Genomic DNA, 11,277 nt, shown 5'->3' with positions numbered 1-11,277 from the left:
GTTTCATCGACTGCAGGTCCTGGAACTTCCTCTCCTTTATTGACAGTGGCCAATGAAACATTCTTATCCATTTGATTGCTTTGCTTGGTGCCTGCACCCTCTGTGGCAGTTGTTCCCATGTAGACTTTTCCCCAAAGGACAGTTTGAAAAGGACCTTGCCATCACTTTGGTATCGGAGAGCTCGCAAGTGATACACTGTTGGGTCTCCAACTTTTTTCCCTGGCCTGATGCTGGTAAAGTATGATCCATTCATTTTTAGAATATCACTGTGCTTCAGTACCTTGACTTGATACGGTGATGGTCGGAGTCGAGCTGTTTGAAGGATGATGACATAATCTCTCGGGGTGAACACGTCAATAACCATTTTCTCTTTCAATTGTGCTGTGCATGCTGTCACATTCCATCTGTGTGTGCCCTGCGACCAGGTACTTCTGTGTTATTTCTATGTGGTATTTCCTTGCCAGCTCAGACAATGCATTTGCCACACATGAATTCCGATTCTGGTACCCACAACCGTCGCTCCACAAAACTAATTCCTTGAGTCCCGGATTGTCGATGATCACCCTCTCAAAATGGTGGTATTGAAGGTGAGCAAATACCTCACTGCTCAGGTCACCCTCCGACTCATCCCACATGTAGCAGTAGCCTTCCTTGGTTCTCAAGTTAAAAAGGGTGAAGTCATGCACCTGGAGCTTCGTTCTGTAATACATGCTGCTGGCTTGGCTTTTTGGACACAGCAGCACAGCTTGTAAGTCCATTGTCCAAACAGACTTCTCAGCATTTGCAGACTCCTTGTCACATAATTTCTCCTGCCTGGCTTCCTCTTTCTTAAGGATGTGTGAATCAAAATCATCCTTACTGATATTACCATGCCTGAATGAAACACAAACATCACATTGATCTTTTCGCGGGATAAACACAGAGTAGTTCTCTTCATGGAATACAACTGAGAAATGCTGTATTCCTGCAGCCCTCACTCCAGAAGTTGCGGCTGCCTGTTGGTATTCACGGTGTAGTTGGGCAATGGTTGTGCCTGGATGAAGGAACCTCTTGTTTTTGTAGGTCTCTGAGCTTCTGCAGTAGTGTGAATCTACGGTAGGTAGGTCCTTCAACCAGCCCTTGAGGAAATCCTTCACATCATTTTCAAGCTTTGCATGCTTTCCACTTTTAGGTCCAGATTTAATTGGACGTGTTGGAGTCACTTCATCATTGCTGACAGGGGATTTGTTAATCCAATCTGAAATGGTTCTGTAAGGGAGACCAACTGTAGATGAAAAAAGTGCCTTGCACACTTTGACACTTGTGCAATCTTCAAGCTTGAGTTGGTACAACATTGTTGAATTTAGGTGGGATTCCCCAATAGCCCTCCTCTGTTTGATGGTCACTTTTGTAACCAAAGTTGTAATGTACAATTTGCGTTCTTCCCAGGTCTTCATGGACCATATTTTCCTAAATATCCATTGCCGCTGCTCCTCTGTAATGGCTTGGCACTGTCGAGTTGAAGCTCGCTGGCAGAACTTAGAAAAACACGGGGGACCCAAAGCCTTTTCACTGACCTCTGTGCCACTTATGCCCATATACGACATTCCTTTGAGACGTTTTTGTTTTGCTTGGTTCTGCTTCCATGTTGTTGGATTAGGTTTCTTATTCCTTCTCCTTTTCTTTGAACCACCAGCACCCATATTTTCTTTGTCACTGGACTCATCACTGTGGCGTGGGTTGAAGTCTGGATCTTCAGCATGAACAGAGCTGGGCGAGCCGAACAAATCCTGATCAAAAACAGAGTTTTGCTCTGCCACACACAGTTCCATGGCTCCAATGCTGAGATCATTTTCAGCAACAGAGACTAGATTGGCATTGGAGTTGTCAAATGCATCCTCTACAAAAAAGGGAAAATATCAAATTATTACAGCCCAGTACAGTCAAATTGACAATAAATAATTTACTCAAGGTGTATTTTATGACAGGTGTTTAGATACAGCTCAGTTTATAGGCCAACACCGTTTATAGGCAAACACAATATACCCCCACTACATCATTTAGCTAGACTAGGTAAGTAACAAACTGATTTAAATTCATCACAGATGTATGACACAAGTACAACTACAACATTCCATAACAGTGCTTTTACTAATATTTATACAGTTCTGAAATTGACACAACTACGCTATATGTTCCTATTTACTCAAAAACCTCTATATCAAAACCATTTTAAATGAAAACCAACTCTTTACTAAAAAGGCGGGAACAGGTTCTATTTTTAGCATCTTCAGTGTATGGAACTTTAGCTAGCATTGTTAGCTACATAATTTTACTGTTAACACTAATAACACAATAATAACACTGCGATTCTACACTGTCTATGGAATATTTATTGGTTGAACTTTATCATTCAATCCCTCAATTTCTTATCATAGTAAAAAAAACTCATTCTTACCATTTTGGGGTGAACTTTGAATCAGTGCAATAAGTTCACTGAATGAATCATCCATCTTGAAGCTCTGTGTGAAAATTGCCTAAGTCACACTGTATTTTGACTTGGGCAAAATAAATCAGCCTAAGTCACACTCTGGACATAGGCAGTAATCATATTAGGGTATTACCACATGATCAACTCAACTGAGGATTCTGGGAATTCCACCATAGGTGGCCAGCAGGGGGAGGACATGAGTGATGCAAAAAAGTGAACTTGGGCAAAAAGTGACTTAGGCGATTATTTTAGGAAGGTGACGTCACAGGGGTTCAAGGTGACGTCACTCAGGTAATAAAAGGTCACTGCTTGCTGTGACAATGAGAGCTATTCCAGGCTCTCCGAGGTGTCCAGCTCGCCGAAAGGGAGCAACAGTCAAACGTTTGATTATTATCATCACTTTAAAATCCTAGGTCACAGTTCTTAAACTCGCAGGCCGAGAAACAGACTGCTGTGTTTTTTGTAACTTTCCTTTTTCATTCTGCCGACGTGGATCGCTGCAATCAGCTGATCACTTTATTTAAGGACGAAACAAAGTTAGTTTTCTGTGATTTTCGCCACTGCCGCCGAGGAACACACAGTGAGACGCCGCATCGCCAAAGAAGCGAAACAACAGACCGCCAGCACCCCGCTGAGGACATCGCAGCGAACGTTTAAGTGGACTATTCATTTTCCAACTCCGAAGGACCGGAACAACTCACAGTAAGAGGCTTATGTCTGGGCGGAGGCATTATTAAGGCTGAGATAGTGTAAAGTAGAGTCGTTTACGTGTTTCCTTTGACTTATATGTGCTGCAATCATTTAAGTTTTGTTACCAGCATTAAGATAGAGTTGCTAACGTGTGACTCTCGTTTATGTGTGCTGCAATCATTTAATTTTTGTTACCGATCATCCAAATCCATCAGTTCCGTGAGCTCACGCATCACCGGTTAAAAGACCAATATCTGAGCAGATAAACTTCGGTTTACTGACTCCGCTATTGTGTGGTGATAGTGTGAGACTCACAAGAACTGAAGTGGTGATCTTTACTGGGTTCTTAATTCTTTAACTTCCTCTTCTATCTTTTTCTCTCTCACATTTTTACATGGGCATGAGTTAGAGGTCCGAGAACGCGATCACAAATCTCCTCGCGAGACACGTGGCGCTCAAGGGTCTTTGCCTTTGTAGTCTTTGTTTGCCACGTTAGCCACATTATGTGGGCAATCGGCATCTTGGTCTCACTGACGTCACTCACACGACGACCCGCCATCTTGCCTTCGAGGGACATAACCCCCCGCGTCATCCGTCTGCCATCTTGGTCGCCATCTCTCTCTCTCTCTCTCTCTCTCTCTCTCTCTCTCTCTCTCTCACACACACACACACACTCCTGTATATATGCACACCTATGTATAGATATACTCTTGCTGCTGTACCTGTGTTATCCCTATGTGGCGGCACGAGGGCGAGACCTCCGCGTGCTAGAGAAAAAGTGCCATGGATATCGATACCAGTTGCCAGACAACGCCACCCTGGGAATTTCACCCAGTGAACTCTTTCCAGGGGACTAACTCCCCAAGAATAGATGAACTTCAGGTTCGTCCACAGCTGAGGCAGAGACCGTAGCTCGTAAAAATAATAAGTTTATTTACAATAAAAAGAGAAACCAGAGACTGAAAATACATGAATTCAAAAAAAGAAAACACAAACCTGTCACTCAAATACAGAAACCAATCAGGGTTGAACCTCTTGGGCTTGATCCAAACAATAAATAAAAAGAGAACCCCTGGAACACCACACGTGAAGCAAACCAAAACTGGGACAACAAAATCCACCCGGCGTGCAAACAACACAAAAGGGACACCGCCACCAGGACCATCCACCACCGTAGGTTCAGCACCTGAATGGGGAAACCACAAAAATCAACAGGTTATAAAAGGAAAACAAACAACCACTAACCAAGAAAACAAAACAAACGAAAAAGAAAAAAGAAACTATAGATATATACACACACACAAACATACACACACGCGCACACACAACAGAATAATCTCCCGCTACTCACTCTTCGCCATACGCACACACGCACACCTTAGTGCACGCAGACATATACATATGGATATATCGGCTACACCACAGGGAGAAAGCTCCAACCAACCACGGGAGCGCCGAACGGCCAGCCAGAGGCCAAGCCGGCTGCAGTGGAACGGCGCGCGCCCGGGGCGAAGCAATCGAGCCCAAGGCGAGGCAAGCAGTTAATCCCTCTGACGGCACGCCGTATCCAGCGTAAAGCGGAAGCGGGCAATCTCTGTCACCAACGACAATCTCCGGTATGAGGCAGAGCAGTTAGTCGCTGTTACAGCCAACGATCTCCGGTATGAGGCAAAGCCGTTAGCCGCGGTTGCAGCCAAACAATCTCCGGCAAAGCAGCAGTGGTTTCCCTCGCTGATCGGCCGACACTGCGCAGCAGCTGGGTTATACTATACTACTATAAACAACTCAGAAGTGGCTGGAGGAGGGACCGAAGCGCTGGCCTACATGCCAATCAGGCAGTCCTGGACGACACAGCTTGGAGGAGAGGAATAGACGCCGCACAGAAACAACCTGCAAACAAATGCACAGGTTGCCACAAGTACAACGCCAAATAGGAAGACACCGGAGAACAACACACCTACCCGCAGCGAGCAATCAGTGGAGCATAGCACACCCCCAATGGCCTCTACCACCACACCGGGACGGAACTGGGGGAATGCCAGGAAGTGCTACGACCCAGCCTCTGACAAGCCCAAAAAAAGGAAGACAGGTGCTCTCTACCCGCTTTTAAGCAATCTCCTCCCACAATGATTGGCCAAAATCCCAACCCAGCTGAAACTGATCGGACCACCGATTGCGTCCTGCCACATATATATATATATAGAGAGAATATATATATATATATATATATAGGTGTGGCGGGTGGACATGTGGTGCGGCTTACATGGCAAACCAAAAGGACAAAGGACCTTATTTGGCTGTGGTTCCCTACTCCCCTGGGCTTTGGCCATTATAGATGGATGAGGAACATTACAGAGTTACAGACTACGGAAGTGTTGTACAAAGGAGTTTCACACACAATTATACAAATGATTTCTAGCAGTTGTGGATAGATGTTTAATGTGATGGATCTGTGTGGGATCTGTGCTAGCTGTTTTTGAAAAAGGGTGTGAAAAATGTTTGAAAAATACATTTGACAAGTTGCCATGTTTGCAAGAGAAGACTTTTGCTGTGATGAAGGTGAACATCAAGTGGATCCCTTAGGGATAGGGTGAGGAGCTCTGTCACCCGGGAGGAGCTCGTACTAGAGCCGCTGCTCCTCCACATAGAAAGGAGCCAGTTGAGGTGACTCAGGCATCTGTTTAGGATGCCTCCTGGGTGCCTTCCTGGGGAGGCGTTCCGGGCAGGCCCCACCAGGAGGAGGCCCCAAGAAGACCCAGGACACACTGGAGGGACTATGTCACTCGGCTGGCCTGGAAACGCCTTGGGGTCCACCCGGAAGAGCTGGAGAAAGTGTCTGCGGAGAGGGAAGTCTGGGTATCCCTGCTCAAGCTGCTGCCCCCGTGACCCGGTTCCGGATGAAGCGTGAGAAGATGGATGGATGGATGGATAAAATGTGGATTCCCCCAGCCTCATCTTGCATTTTATATTGCATCATAATAACTATGCTGTATTTATTATATGGCTAAATGTCTTTTTCTGCTTAAATAACATACAGTATATGCAAGATTGTCAGTGCAAAGAGGGTGGAAGGAAAGTAGACAAAGAAAGAGAGCGAAAGCCAGAAGAACCATTTGAGAAAATGGATGACCACAGAATGACAAAGCTTCAAAGTTCAAAGTTTAAGACTGATATGGCACCTCAATGACAATGACATGAGACCTTCCATGAACATGACAGAGCTTTATTATTGTTTACTTGGCTGTCTGAACAGAGGTGTTGATGGCAAGTATCAGGGGACTGCATCAGCATCTTTAGATAGATATTAACAGAAACAAAGATTGCCAAGCTCCTCTGTCTGATGACACAGCGTGGCCATGGCTGCTACCACACAGTGGTAGGTACATTGGTCTGTTGACTACTTGCAACAAATCTGACACATAATTACACATAACCCATGATGCCTGTAGTACCATAGGACTTCAGTTAGTCTTTCAATGTTGATCTTCAAGTTGTGAGCCCAGACTTCAACCAGAAGGCTGAAGAGAAGCATTCAGAGCCATCATGGCATCATAAAGGTGTGATGGTTGTGCAAATGATACCAAAGTGACTCATTGACCTATCCTATTGCTCTTGGATTGAAATGTTTTTCCAAGTTTGTTTGTATGTGCTCTTTTCTCCCTTTTTTCTTTTTTTTCTCTGTGTTTTGTAATATCCATAGTTCAAAAAAAATGGTTGAGGGTGAATAATAAATGAGGGTGTCATGCCTGGTTTCCAGTAAGACAATAAAAAACATGCATTTAATATACTGCATAAACTTACAACAATGATAACTGTTGATTTGGTTACACTCTAAAAAACACTGGGTTATTTTTTCAACCCAAACACTGGGTTGGAGCTGTTGGGCACCCTCACTGGGGCAGGATACAGAAGAAAAATGACCAAGGTTTGTTTTTCCTAATTTTTTGTCTTTAAAAGTTTTTGCATATGAATTGTGGTAAGAACTTAACTCAATAGTAATAGATTACTGCAGTAATAGCTAGACCTATCTGGTTGTTTTTTTTTTCCATTCCCCACGCCGTTGTAAACGCATGTACCGGATTATTTGCACAGCACTGAAGATCGCTAGATGGCAGATCGATTGTCATAATATAGCCTGGATCAGTAGATCCCGTTATACTTTTCATTAAAATTTGTGAATTTTAGCCAGAGAAAAGAAGCGCACATCATGGTTGTGCGTCGAAGCTTGTTTGTGCGACATCTTGCAGACTGCGAACTCGCAAATTCCACAGATTGCTAGCAGGAATTGTGCTGAGAACAGGCAGCACAATCCCTGCAAATGTCCTCTATTGTGCCCCATACCATAGAAGATGCCAAAGTATCGAGCAATAAACTACCATAATCCATGATTGTATGTGCTTGAAAATGACATTAACCATTTCTCCCCAACACAAACGCCATTATGCAAGATGAGGTGGTGACAGAGCAGTCATATTGAGACAACGCAGCATCAGTGTTATTTTAACCCAACAGTAGGGTTGTTATCAACACCAGTACTGGGTTATTTGCAATAGGCATCTCGCAATTTTAGGCGGTCTTTTTTTATTCTTCGAGGAGACACGGTCAGTTCCACCATTGTGAAAATAATAGTAGAATATAAAACTACAATCAATAATATTATTCTTAATGTTAAATTGAGGATGCGTTAACTGGGCTATTGTGATGCGAGTTTTATCAACTTGACTAAAGCGGACATCACACTACACGACACCTGTTGTAGCGTGTTGTGGCATGAGAACATACCGTAGAAATAGCTAACATTAGCAACGACTTTCATTTATACAACAGTTAGCAGCTAATGCTCAACGTAGCCAGTATTTCAAGAAATGTAGTACTTACCATTGTAGATCATATTCGGGGAAAAAAAAATAAAAAATCAGGAACGTGCCGTATGTAATCCATAAGTGATACGTAATCCATACAGTAGTGTAAAGTTATCCATGATGTCACGATGAACAGTCTCAATACCTAGCTACCGGTAAGCTAACTATTTGCAAAAAGGACTGCTAGCAGCTATAGCGTTAACTTAGCTTTAATGTAAATACAGCACTACTTTCAATAGGTCACATGAAAAATAGAATAATAATAATTGGGAAGTCCATTCTTGACAGCCTGACCACAGATGGCTTCCTAACAATTGCCCAGCGGCGATGTATGGTGCGCATCCTGGTATCCCACCTGATCGAAAAACATGGCGAAACGTAAGTGCAGTGTAAGAGGTTATGATAACATCTCCCATAAAGTCTGTATTAGGCATTAAGGTGCTTTCACATTGCCAGCACTAGTTGCACAGCTGTGTGTTAAAATCTCATAGTGTTTCCCCAGCGCCAGAGCAGTTTGCCGCTGTGGCTGAGCAGTGCAGAATGCGTTGCTGTCAGGTTGCGGTAACACGCCCATGACCACCCACAACCACACCTCTGCTGTGCTGCGGTCAAAGTTCAACTTGGTTCAACTTTGACGTTTGGTCACACAACCAGTGAGAGAGCCAGAAAATAAACACATGGGTGTTTTTAAACTCTGCAGAGCGGGTGAGCAAGTAGAATTCACTCAGCATTGTTGAAACTTGTAAACTGGAGGGATTATGTATATTTTTTTAATCTGAAGCAGGGTTATTAAATCTATTGCAATAGTACAACTACAGGTGGTGAAGTCATGATGCAAAGCGCTAACGACCCGAGCAATCAGCAGGTGAAATTGGCTGTGTGTCGAGCATAGCAGAATGCAAAACGGCAAACCGCAGGCAACTTGAAAGCACCATGAGAGTTCAAAGTGGATGGGACAACCAGGAAGACCTCTAGAACTGGCCGCACTACATATGAATGCTTTTGTCAATGTGGATATTTGCAAAAAACTCTACAATTATGAAATGTATTGTCATTATGGGGTACTGGGAGTAGATGTAGAGAAAAATGACACTAGGAGGTGGCTGCAATAGACTTCATTTTGCATTGGCCCTAGGCAGCTTAAGATTTTTCAGTATGTGACCCGCAAAACAGAGAAGACAGCCCACCCTGAGTTAAAACAACATTATGGAGCTTTGGTGCAAAACGAATAGACTAGCTACTTCATAAGCACACCGATAGTTCTGAATTCTTATTATCAATAATGAATGCACCATGACCAATATTTACATTGAACTAACACTGTATTTTATGTATAAACAGACCTACTGCAGACACAAAGATGGCCCTGGCATCTTCTCTGGTGCTCGCATTCCCATGCCTCAAAGACTCATCCAGCAGTGGTACTGTAAGTATTGGAAGAATGTAGTCCTTGGAACCAGGGATGTAGATCCTGTTAAACATGCTGTTCATTGGAAACAAACAAACAAACAAAAAAAAACATCAGTGCAATGGCAAGTGGCTAGTGGCTGTCAGACAGAGGCATTACTGGCTAGGTAGCAGATGGCAATATTTTAAGTTAATACATAGAGAACTTGAGTGAATGACTTTGTTGTCTGCCCATTATTGAAACTAGTGCAGTGCCGATTCAAGCAAAGTTTTCCAAGAAACATGTTGCCCAGTTACATTGGTGCAGGTAGATATGAAGATATGAAATTGGCGATGTTAAATCAGACCTGTGCAGTTAATAGAGCTATTTATTCATGAAGGAATGTTGCAACGCTGACACAAATTAAAGCCTTCATAACGGCGTTGAGTTGGAGCTAGTGCCATTATTCCACGCATTGCATACCCATGCATTTAGCTGTTGTTGGGAAGTGATAAAACTAACCGCATAACCATGGCCATCTCAGTGCTATAGAACTTGAAATGATGGTTGAATGAATGGTATGCAGATAGCCAACGTCCAGATAAAGAGTGGCTGTTTTAGATTTAACAGACTGCTTACCAACGCGAGTGTGCGTGTGACTTCACAGTTGTTACTGTACATGCACATTTTAACAGACTGCTTGTGTAATGTTTATTTGTTACATCCTATTTAGCATAATTTAACAACATCTTTCTTATATTTGTCAAAAAATGACCAAACTTTGCACTGCACTCACGCCATTAGCAAGACCCGTGTCAAATTTGAGGTCAATCGGACGAGTGGTTCGAGTCTTATGCATGGAACAGACAGACAGGAGGACAGAGTGACACACAGACAGACGTTCCTTGCATTAATAGATAGATAGATGACTGCTACAAAGCTGTTCCATCATCATCTATTACAAAATGTACCTCAATTCATTGTAGGACACCTGGTTTGCCAAGGGAAGAAGAGGCCATCCTGCGACCGGCTTCCTGGAGGAGCGCCTCCGTAACATCCGAAAGCGCATCAGGAGCTGGAGAAGGGGAGGAACGCCAGCCAGACAAGAGTCATCATCACCATCATCGTCATCAGTATTGTCATCGCCAGAAACCCGTATAATAACTACACCAGGTATGCAATTATGGTCTTAAAGGAATACGCCACCCTCAGGTGAAATTGAGTCACTCCCCATAGTCCCTAGAGTTGGATAAGTGTACAAAAGCGTTTTGCTGCCGACCAAGCCATTGTCTAAACCTGTAAATACCTCGGTTAGCTTTAGCTTTGCATAGTCGCTGTAATCCGGAATGTCCAGCAAGACAGTCGTTGCAATAGTGAATCAGATAACTCAAGATTTTTTCCTAATTATTTCCTGTGACCTCTACATTCACATCAAGTGTAAATATTAATGCAATCTTACACGAATGGATTTGCGAGACCAATTTAGAGTTGGAACTATTTTTGGGCAAAGCACCGGCGAAGCACTGCTGCCAGGCGCAAAGACACCATGCAGCACCCTTCACACAGCAAATAACCATTATTACTCAGTAAATGTGAAACTAACCTCAAACTACTAATGTAACAATCTTACTGTCTATCAACTGGTAACTCCATGCAGGTCAGACGGAATTTGGTTCTTTTCAGGTTCTGCGTGGTGTGTTTGCGCCACGAAAATGCTTTGCCAGAAAATAGTTCCAACTCTACATTGGTCTAGCAAATTCATTGTGTAAGATAAGAGTGCATTCACTCGATGTGAATGTAGAGATTTAATTAATGTAGACATTTTTCTATTCACGCTGTTTGGCTGCTGTGTGTATGGTCACATACCT

The 11,277-nt window shown here is 43.4% G+C and overlaps 2 long non-coding RNA genes across 2 annotated transcripts; one reads left to right on the top strand and one right to left on the bottom strand.

Moving 5' to 3' along the window:
- Positions 1 to 4,073: 4,073 nt before the first annotated feature.
- LOC124069522 lies at positions 4,074 to 4,924 on the bottom strand. The gene is made up of 2 exons (XR_006845055.1): positions 4,605 to 4,924; positions 4,074 to 4,346 (listed from the first exon to the last, which is right to left on the bottom strand). It is a non-coding gene; the product is annotated as an uncharacterized LOC124069522 (long non-coding RNA).
- A 2,153-nt stretch (positions 4,925 to 7,077) lies between these two features.
- Positions 7,078 to 10,433, top strand: LOC124069904. Its single transcript, XR_006845122.1, has 3 exons — positions 7,078 to 8,400; positions 9,364 to 9,448; positions 10,396 to 10,433. It is a non-coding gene; the product is annotated as an uncharacterized LOC124069904 (long non-coding RNA).
- The last annotated feature ends 844 nt before the right edge of the window (positions 10,434 to 11,277 follow it).

Source organism: Scatophagus argus, chromosome 13, assembly GCF_020382885.2.
Source record: "Scatophagus argus isolate fScaArg1 chromosome 13, fScaArg1.pri, whole genome shotgun sequence".
NCBI classification, from domain to species: Eukaryota; Metazoa; Chordata; class Actinopteri; family Scatophagidae; genus Scatophagus; species Scatophagus argus.
Note: the sequence above shows the minus strand (reverse complement) of the source record. Positions and strands in the feature narration are given on the sequence as shown.